This window comes from Triticum dicoccoides, chromosome 3B (genome assembly GCF_002162155.2).
Source record: "Triticum dicoccoides isolate Atlit2015 ecotype Zavitan chromosome 3B, WEW_v2.0, whole genome shotgun sequence".
NCBI lineage: Eukaryota > Viridiplantae > Streptophyta > Magnoliopsida > Poales > Poaceae > Triticum > Triticum dicoccoides.
The window spans coordinates 617825915-617836069 of NC_041385.1; positions in this window are offsets into that span (position 1 = coordinate 617825915).

A 10155-nucleotide genomic window follows, 5' to 3' on the forward strand; every position below is an offset into this window, starting at 1 on the left:
CTCGGTTTGACCGAGGCCTCAGTAGCAGTAGCAGTGGCAGAATCCTCATTGAATTTCTTCACTGCCTCCTTGGCTTGTCTTGCCAATTTAGCTTGGCGCTTAGCCCATTCTTCAGAAAAGTCCTCACCACGTTTGATGCTTGTGGGGTCAGCTACTTGGCCAGGTGCCAATGGAGCTCTTGGACATGGAGGATTGAGGGCGAATTTCCTCATGTACTTTGGAGTCACATATCTGTATTCCCTCCATTCCCTTGCCCATCTCCGTTCAATCCTCTGAATGCGCACCTTGCACTGATTTTTGTTTTCTTTGCCAAATTTTGCTTCATCAGGTGTGCAATAGTCAGCATAAATTTCCTCAGGGATTTCAAACGCAGTCATAACCTCAGGTTTCTTTCCTCCTTTCTGCGGCTTCTTACCGTCTGCCATATTCTTCAGTTGAGGAATTTGAACAATCGAGTTCTCTGAAGAAGTATGCAGTTTTTCTTCGAGGAACACTGCAAATGAGTTAAGTTGATGAGAACCTAGTGATTCAGCAGCAGACATGAGTACCTGTGAATAGAGTACAGGTGCGAGGAATTCGGAGAGGTCATATGCGTTCTGAGAAGGTTTTTCGAAAAGAACAAGTTTTGAGGAATTTGACCAGATGAACCTTGAGGAATTTCACTAAGCGTTCTTGTCTTAGGTTCCAGAGTTGTACAGATCGAAGATCCACACAATTAGGGAATCTTGAAGAAAATGATTGCTTAGAGAAACAGTTCAAGATCATATGATGTGAGGTGTTCATATGTGTGAAGATTTGAAGAATAAACACCTTTGAAGATTTTCAGGAAAGTTTGAGAATCCAAGTGAGTAATAAAAGTAACTTTTAATTACCCGAAGTGAAGAACACGACAAACTGAGAAGAACAGATGTGAAGTTCGTCAGGTTAGATCTCCCACGCCCTAACTTGGCAGAGGGAGACAGCTACGGCGGCGGCGGAGTGAAGATTTCCGCGGTCGGCGCGAGTACGACGGCGACGAGGTCGAGGCAGCGAAGCTCTTCCTCACCGGCGACGATGGAGTAGCGGCGGCGCTAGGGTTTGAGGAGCTCGAGTGAGAGAGTAGCGATCGAGCGGAGTAAATGAAGTGAGGAAGGGGAGAGGGGTATTTATAGACACGGTGAAAAACTGTTCGCCCGAAGATTTGGGATGAACGTGCCCCTGCCCTTTCTCCTTCTCGCGACATGTGTCACCCACGTACTGTGTAGTTGATATTGTGTACGATCGTGCGTGAATAGAATAATGCATTGTGGGATGCGGAACGGTTTGAGCGGCAAAACCGAAAATTTGGATAAGATTTGTTTTAAAGTTTCGTTCGCAATTTCTTCAGCTGACAAGGACATAGTGAAGATTTTTAACGAGTTTTAAATAGAACGCATATGAAGAATTTGTGAATAGATTGGGTTGAGTATAGCATAGAGGGGGAAGGGTCCGATCACATTCACTTAGCAGAAAAAGCAACTTGAAGAAATAGCTATAAGTGAATGATGTAGAGGACATAAACTCATATATATATATATATATATATATATATATATATATATATATATATATATATAGCCAATGAAGAAAACGAAGGAAACAGTGAAGATTTTGAAAAGTTGAAGAATTTGAAAAACTGAAGAATTTCAAAACTGAGGAAAAACTCAAATTGAAGATTTTCAACTTTTTGTGGTGGCGTGACCCACCGTATAAGAATGATGATTTCAGACACCGCGTACAATTGTCGTAGGGTTCTGAGAATCAAATTCTTCATTAATTTCTTCACACTTAGAGCGTTATTCTTCATTGATTGAAGAAAAACGTTTATTCATGTGTTGCACATCTAAGTCATCAATTTTGCATAAGTGTTAGGATGTGTGTCCTTTTCAAAGAACATTCGAAGATTCTAAGATATTTATCTCACACCGCAACTTGCTAAATCTCTTCTCATCCAAGGGCTTAGTGAAGATATCAGCTAGCTATTCTTCAGTCTTCACGTGCTCGATGGAGATGTCGCCCTTCAACACATGATCACGAAGAAAATGATGACGAATCTGAATGTGCTTTGTCTTCGAGTGCTGAACTGGGTTGTGAGCAATCTTGATGGCACTCTCATTGTCGCAGAGGAGAGGCACATTCTTCATGTTGACGCCATAGTCCTTGAGTGTTTGCTTCATCCAAAGCAGTTGAGCACAACAAGAGCCAGCAGCAATGTATTCAGCTTCCGCAGTGGACAGTGATATGCAGTTCTGTTTCTTTAAGGACCAACAGACCAAAGATCGTCTGAGGAAATGACAAGTGCCAGAAGTTGACTTGCGGTCCACACGATCACCAGCATAGTCAGAGTCAGAATATCCAATGAGATCAAAAGCAGAGCCCTTGGGGTACCATAATCCTAGTGTTGGTGTGTGAGCTAAATATCGAAGAATATGCTTCACAGCCTTATGGTGTGATTCCTTCGGTGCAGCTTGAAATCGGGCACACATGCAAACACTAAGCATTATATCTGGCCTAGATGCACATAAGTACAATAAAGAACCAATCATGGAGCGGTATACCTTGTGATCGAAGTCAATACCATTTTCATCAATGCATAGATGGCCATTTGTGGGCATAGGAATTTTGACGCCTTTGCAATCTTGCATGCTGAATTTCCTCAGTACATCTTTGAGGTATTTCTCCTAAGATATGAATATGCCATTGCGCTGTTGACGAATTTGAAGACCTAAGAAGAATTTCAACTCTCCCATCATAGACATTTGATATTCTTCACTCATCATATAGGCAAATTCATCACTATAACGTTGGTCAGTACAGCCAAAGATAATATCATCAACATATATTTGGCACACAAACAGTTCACCATCATAAGATTTAGTAAAGAGAGTAGGATCGAGTGAACCGGGTGTGAAGCCATTCTTCACGAAGAATTCCTTCAATGTATCATACCACGCCCGAGGGGCTTGCTTGAGGCCATAGAGGGCCTTATTAAGTCTGAAGACTTTGTCAGGATTCTTTGGATCTTCAAAACCTGGGGGTTGAGCAACATATACTTCTTCCTCAAGCTTACCATTGAGGAATGCACTTTTCACATCCATTTGATATAAGATGATATCATGATGGTTAGCATAAGCAAGTAATACGCGAATAGCCTCAAGTCTAGCAACAGGTGCAAAAGTTTCATCGAAATCAATTCCTTCAACCTGTGTGTAGCCTTGAGCTACCAGTCGTGCCTTATTCCTCACCACAAGGCCATTTTCATCTTGCTTGTTGCGGTAGATCCACTTTGTGCCAATGATATTATGCTTGCGAGGATCTGGACGTTTGACCAGTTCCCAGACATTGTTGAGCTCGAACTGATGTAATTCTTCTTGCATAGCCTGAATCCACTCCGGCTCCAAAAATGCTTCATCTACCTTAGTGGGCTCTGTGATAGAGACAAAAGCATAGTGTCCACAAAAGTTAGATAAATGTGAAGCTTTTGAGCGTGTGAGAGGACCTGGTGCTCTAATGTCATCGATGATCTTCTCCACTTGCACTTCTTTTGCAACGCGAGGATGAGCTGGTTGTCGCTGAGGAGTTTGATCAGCATTTTCTTCAGCACCATTTTCCTCAGCATTTTCTTCAGGTGTATCAGCTCGATGTTCTTCATGAACTGGAATGAATTCTTCAGCAAATTCTTCAGTAGGAATGACATCCTCAGTTGCCTTGAACTTGATAGAATCCTCAGGTGCTGGTTCATCTAACACAGAAGGTAGGTGCTCTCTTTGCGAGCCATTAGTTTCATCGAACGGCACATCTACAGTGTCAACAATCTTGTGAAGAACAATGTTGAAGACTCTGTAGGTGTGCGAGTCCTTTCTGTAACCAAGCATAAAACCTTCATGTGCTTTCGGTGCAAATTTAGAATTGTGGTGAGGATCTCTAATCCAACATTTAGCACCGAAGACTTTGAAATAACTCACATTGGGTTTCTTGTCAGTGAGGAGTTCATAGGCCGTCTTCTTGAAGAATTTGTGAAGATATACTCTGTTGATGATGTGGCACGCAGTATCGATTGCATCAATCCAAAAATGATGAGGCGTTTTGTATTCATCAAGCATAGTGCGAGCCATCTCAACAATTCCTTCAACCCTGCATCGTTAGTGATACTAGCAATGTCCTCAGATGAGGAATTAGTGATAGCAGAGGCAGGTGAAGAATTTGTAACAGTTGAAGCATTTGAACATTCAGGTGAAGAATTAGTAGATTCACGTTCAATGCACTTTAAGCATGAAGGAACAAATTCTTCCTGAGAAGCGCTGATTTGTTGAGCTAGTAATGAATCGCGCTCCTTCTGAAGATCTTCATAACTCACTCTTAGCTTCTCAAGATCTTGCTTTCTTTGAAGAAATTCATAAGAAAGTTTCTCATGATCAGATAAGAGAGTGTTATGATGACTTTGAAGGTTATCAAACCTAGACTGAAGTCTCTGAAGATTTTCAGTCAGGGCTTTAGTGCGATCCATTTCTTCACCCAACATATCATCACTTTTGTCTAGCATGTTTTGAACCTTTTCAAAAGCCCTTTGTTGTTTTACAGCAATCTTAGCAAGTTTAGAGTAGCTGGGCTTGAGATCCTCATCAGATTCATTTTCACTAGATTCAGAGGAGGTGTATTTGAGTACCTTTGCACCTTTTGCCATGAAGCAATAGGTGGGAGCGTAGTCATCATTATCTTCATCAGGCTTGTCGGTGGGGTCAGTTTCTTCAGTGTTGAAGATGGACTTGCTAACGAAAGCAGTAGCGAAGGCCAGACTCGCCACACCAGATTCAGATTCTTCAGACGCCTCCTCTTCCTCATGTTCCTCAGATTCAGCTTCAGAGTCCATTTCCTTGCCAATGAATGCCCAAGCCTTCTTGGAGCTGCTCTTCTTGTGAGATGAAGACTTCGAGGATTTTGATGATGAAGATTTTGACGATTTCTTCTTCTTCTTCGCATCATCAGAACTGTAATCCTTGTATTTCTTCTTCTTCAATTACTTTTCCCACTGAGGACAATCTTGAATATAATGACCAGGTTTCTTGCATTTGTGGCACAGCCTTCTCTTATAGTCACTTGATGAGGAATCACTGCTTCTTGAGGATTTTCCAAAGCGACCACGTCTTGAGAACTTCTGGAATTTCTTCACGAGCAGTGCTAGCTCCTGGCTCAATTCTTCAGGATCACCAAGGCTACTACCAGAATCCTCACATTCAGACTCAGACACAACCTTGGCCTTCAGGGCACGTGGTTTGCCATAGCTCGAACCATAGAGATCTCTCTTTTCAGCAAGCTGGAACTCGTGAGTATTTAGCCTTTCGAGGATATCGGCAGGATCAAGAGACTTGTAGTCAGCCCGTTCTTGTATCATCAGACCCAGTGTATCAAATGAGGAATCAAGCAATCTCAACAGTTTCTTCACCACCTCATGGTCAGTGATGTCAGTGGCACCGAGGGCTTGAAGCTCATTTGAGATGTCAGTGAGGCGATCAAAGGTTTGTTGGACATTTTCATTGTCGAGTCTTTTGAAGCGGTTGAAGAGATTCCGAAGAACATCAACTCGAGAGTCACACTGAGTTGAGACTCCTTCATTCACTTTGGACAGCCTATCCCAGATAAGCTTAGCAGTTTCCAAAGCACTCACTCTTCCATACTGTCCTTTACTCAGATGGCCACATATGATATTCTTCGCTTGAGAATCGAGTTGCTTGAATCTCTTCACTTCGGTAGCGTTCAGTGAGGGTGAGACAGAGGGAACACCATTTTCCACAACATACCAGAGATCGTTGTCAATTGCCTCGAGATGCATTCGCATCTTGTTTTTCCAGTAGGGGTAGTCCGTCCCATCAAAGGTAGGACACCCAGCCGAGACCTTGATCATACCTGCGGTCGACATAACTAAAACTCCAGGCGGTTAAACCAAAATCACATAGAACAAGGGAGTACCTTGCTCTGATACCAATTGAAAGTGCGTTATGTCGACTAGAGGGGGGTGAATAGGCGATTTTTATGAATTCTTCACTGAGGAATTTGCCGGTGAGGAAATTCCTTAGCGAAGAACTATTAGCAGCGGAATAAGTACTCAGAAGTAAGCATAACAGAATACAAGCATGGTCATCATGATGAAATGAAGACTAGCACAGAGTACAGAAAGCGTAATCACAGGATAACACAAGATGAAGACAAACTGACTGAAGAAATTGAACTGAGGAAATTGAGAAAGTCTTCAGTCAAAGTCTTCAAACACAGATATGAACAAACACTCAACACAGTAATGAGGAAATGAAAGGGTTGAGGAAATAGAACCAGTTAGGTTGGTGAAGACAATGATTTGGTAGACCAGTTCCAACTGCTGTCTCAGTTGTACGTCTGGTTGGAGCGGCTGAGTATTTAAACTCGAGGACACACAGTCCCGGACACCCAGTCGCTGAGCATGCAGCTCAGGACACCCAGTCCTCACCGTATTCTCCTTGAACTAAGGTCACACAGACCTCGTCCAATCACTCGTGGTAAGTCTTCAGGCGACTTCCAAACCTTCACAGACTTGGTCACTCGGTGATCCACAATTCCTCTTGGATGCTCTAGACCTTGACGCCTAACTGTCTGGAAGAAGCACAATCTTCAAAGGTAACAAGCGTCGGATCCACGTAGGATCAATTTCTTCAATGATGCTCAATCACTTTGGGTTTGTAGGGGTTTGGTTTTGGATTTTCCTCACTCGATGATTTTCGCTCAAAGTCCTCGGAGGATGGGTTGCTCTCAAATGACAAGTGTCAAGTTCTCTCAGAGCAGCCAACCAGCTAGTGGTTGTAGGGGGCGGCTATTTATAGCCTAGGGAGCAGCCCGACATGATAAGACATAAATGCCCCTCAATGATATGACCGTTAGGTGGATAAGATATTTTGGGACAGCTGGCGCGCAGCACAGCAACGATCGGAAATTTGACTCTCAAATTCCTCAGGGCTATCATGTTCCTCACTGTGTAGGTAATTCGCACTGACGAATTCCTAACTCCTCAGTCAGAACAAATTCATCAGCGACCAGAAGAACTTCGTCTCTGTCACTGAAGAAAGTGACTGAACTGTATGAGATTTCCAAAGGCTTCACTCGAAGGGATTGGTAGGTGTAGGATTTTGAGTTGAGCATCACATGGAAATTTTTCCTTAGTATTTCCTCGACCCCCTTTAACAGTACGGTGTTTCCTATGACTCAAGAAAGAGAAAATGAAACTACGAAAACAAAAGTCTTCACGCTTCATGTTCCACAAATGAATACCAAGTCTTCAAGGTCACACCAATTTCTTCACTTTCAAAGTCTTCAGAAAGTCTTCAGAATATCAAAGTCTTCAGTTGAAGAACTTCATGTTTAGGGGTCGACTTTCTCTGTAAATATCAAACTCCTCATAGACTTATAGACCTGTGTATACTCACAAACGCATTAGTCCCTTAACCTATAAGTCTTCAATACACGAAAATCACTAAGGGGCACTAGATGCACTTACAGTTGATTACATTACTAAGTTGGTAGAAGCTATTCCAACTAGTAGTGCTGATCAAAACACCTCTATTAAGATGCTTAAAGAAGTTATTTTTCTGAGGTTTGGAGTCCCTAGATACTTAATGACTGATGGTGGTTCACAATTTATTCATGGTGCTTTTCGTAAAATGCTTGCTAAGTATGATGTTAATCATAGAATTGCATCTCCTTACCACCCACAGTCTAGTGGCCAAGTAGAGCTGAGTAACAGAGAGCTTAAATTAATCTTACAAATGATTGTTAATAGATCTAGAAAGAATTGGTCCAAGAAACTTGATGATGCATTATGGGCTTATAGAACTGCGTATAAAAATCCTATGGGTATGTCTCCATATAAAATGGTTTACGGAAAAGCGTGTTATTTACCTCTTGAACTAGAACATAAGGCATATTGGGATATTAAAGACCTCAATTATGATTTCAAACTTGCCGGTGAGAAGAGGTTATTTGACATTAGCTCACTTGATGAATGGAGAACCCAAGGTTATGAAAATGCCAAACTATTTAAGGAAAAGGTTAAAAGATGGCATGACAAAAGGATACAAAAGCGTGAGTTTAATGTAGGTGACTATGCGTTGCTTTTCAACTCTCGTTTAAGATTTTTTGAAGGAAAACTTCTCTCTAAATGAGAAGACCCTTACGTTATCGAGGAAGTCTATCGTTCGGTGCCATAAAAATCAATAACTTCGAAGGCACAAATCCTAAGGTGGTGAACGGTCAAAGAATCAAACATTATATCTCAAGTAATCCAATAAATGTTGAAACTAATGTTATTGAAACTGTAACCACGGAGGAATACATAAGGGACACTTCCTAGAACATTGCAGACTCCGAAAAGGAATAGGTACGTGGTACGGTAAGTAAACCGACTCCAAAACAATTCTAACAACAATTTTTCTTCGTTTTGGAATATTTAAGAAAATAGGAAAATAAGAAGTAGTCCGAGAAGGACACGAGGCATCCACGAGGGTGGAGGGTGCGCCCTACGCCCCTAGGCGCGCCCCCTGCCTCATGGGCACCTCGTGTGCTCTCCGGACTCCGTTTTCTTGCATGATACTTCTTTTGGCCGGTAAAAATTCATTATATAATCTCCCGGAGGTTTTGACCACCGTATCACGCAAATATCCTCTGTCTTTGTTTCGAGCTGTTTTCTATCAGATTTGTTAAGGCCAGGCATCATGTCGTCACCCTCCTCCAACAATGAACGCAATGATGCTTGGCTGATGAAGAAGGAGCTGAAGAGAGAAGAACCCGGGGAGATCAACAAGGAGGATAGGATCAAGAAGGCTAAGGAGGATAAAGCTCCGGCGGGAAAAGAAGAAGACATCCAACCTCTTCCCGACCTCTTTACCCCAACTGAGATTGAAGCTTTCAAGATGATTGAGTTAGCTCGCATACAAAACAAGTATCTCACACATGAAAATATTTTATTGAAGGAACATATCATCGCACTCAAGGGCATTATCCGCAAGTTTGAAGAGCTCCTACGCTCGATGTGCGACTATCCATCACCACCCTCTTTTCCAGCAAAGGAGACATAATCACATGGGTATGTGCACTCCCCTTGGAAACCGCCAAGCTTGGGGGAGGTGCCCCGGTATATTATCATCATCACACTCCTATCTTTACCGTTTTACTTAGTCCGATCCTTTTAGTAATATCTCGATCTAGTAGAATAAAGTTTTGGTATGATTTAGTTTTGAGTTTTGCCTTGTGGTTCCTTTATGTAATCGAGTCCGTGAGCTATATATAATAAAGATTAGTGTTGAGCCAAGGGCTTTGCTATTTTACCATGATTTTGAAATAAAAAAGAAAAAGTAATAATAAAAAGGAATAAAGAGATCATATTGATCTTATGAAGAGTAATGACTTCACATATAAAGAGTATGATGAATAAAAGTTGTTGAGAGTTGGCAAACATAGTTTTGGTCATCGTTGCAATTAATAGGATGTAATAAAGAAAGAGAGGTTCTCACATGCAAATATACTATCTTGGACATCTTTTATGATTGTGAGCACTCATTAAAATATGACATGGTAAAAGAGTTGACATTGGACAAGGAAGACAACGTAATGGTTTATGTTCTCTTATATCCGAGATAAAGTATATTGTCATGGATCATCCAACATGTTGAGCTTGCCTTTCCCTCTCATGCTAGCCAAATTCCTTACACTAAGTAGAAATTACTTGTGCTTCCGAAATACCCTTAAACCAGTTTTGCCATGAGAGTCCACCATATCTACCTATGGATTGAGTAAGATCCTTCAAGTAAGTTGTCATGTTGTATGCAATAAAAAATGCTCTCTAAATATGTATGAATTATTAGTGTGGAGAAAATAAGCTTTATACGATCTTGTGACATGGAAGTAATAAAAGCGACAGACTACATAATAAAGGTCTTTATCACAAGTGGCAATGTAAAGTGACGTTCTTTTGCATTAAGATTTCGTGCATCCAACCATAAAAGCACATGAAAACCTCTGCTTCCCTTTGCGAAGGGCCTATCTTATATTTCTGTCTTATACATTATGCAAGAGTCATGGTGATCTTAACCTTTCCTTTTTATATTTTATCTTTTG